A 612-nucleotide genomic window follows, 5' to 3' on the forward strand; every position below is an offset into this window, starting at 1 on the left:
AAAGAGAGAGAGAGAGTGAAAGACAAGGGACGTATCTCGTGTTCAGTAGTCGTATTTGTCGTATTTCAGTAAGATTTTCCCACTTACCTAAAATCTTTAACACAAATCCTTCTACTCCCGCTCTGGTGCATTATTAGCCAAATTGAAAACCAGGTACACCAAACCACACTGGATCCCTACGGCAAATGGAGCCTACTTATACTAAACGCACAAGTTGTGAAAAGTCTTTAACACCCTCAACCTGTAGCTTCGTCGTCAGTTGGCATTTTGGTCCAACCGTGACTCTCTCTCTCTCTCTCCCTCTCTCCCTCTCTCCCTCTCTCCCTCTCTCTCTCTCTCTCTCTCTCTCTCTTTCTCTCTCTCTCTCTCTCTCTCTCTCTCTCTCTCTCTCTGCACCCTCACCCCCACAACCAATCCTTTCTTCCCTGGTGGGTCCCTTTCTCTGGCTGCAAGTCAAAGTCAAAGCGTTGAGAGCGGGTGGAACGAGGGAGTCGGCACACCCATTGACCTGGCTGCTTATCTGAATCAGTGACTTCGGGAACCGGAAACTTTCTAGCTGGTTAGCAATCGCGTTTAAAGAGTAGCGCTGGGATCTAGCATTAAGCCTGAAAC

General features: G+C 48.0%; 1 protein-coding gene across 1 annotated transcript in view; it reads right to left on the reverse strand.

The window, feature by feature from the left end:
- The window catches only part of LOC101856693, a gene marked incomplete in the record, with an annotated part of 48,292 nt that extends 48,076 nt beyond the window's left edge, over nucleotides 1-216 (reverse strand). Inside the window, 1 exon segment of the mRNA XM_005109373.2 lies at nucleotides 88-216.
- Nucleotides 217-612: the final 396 nt, after the last annotated feature.

This window comes from Aplysia californica, unplaced genomic scaffold (genome assembly GCF_000002075.1).
Source record: "Aplysia californica isolate F4 #8 unplaced genomic scaffold, AplCal3.0 scaffold00772, whole genome shotgun sequence".
In the NCBI taxonomy this organism is placed as follows: domain Eukaryota; kingdom Metazoa; phylum Mollusca; class Gastropoda; order Aplysiida; family Aplysiidae; genus Aplysia; species Aplysia californica.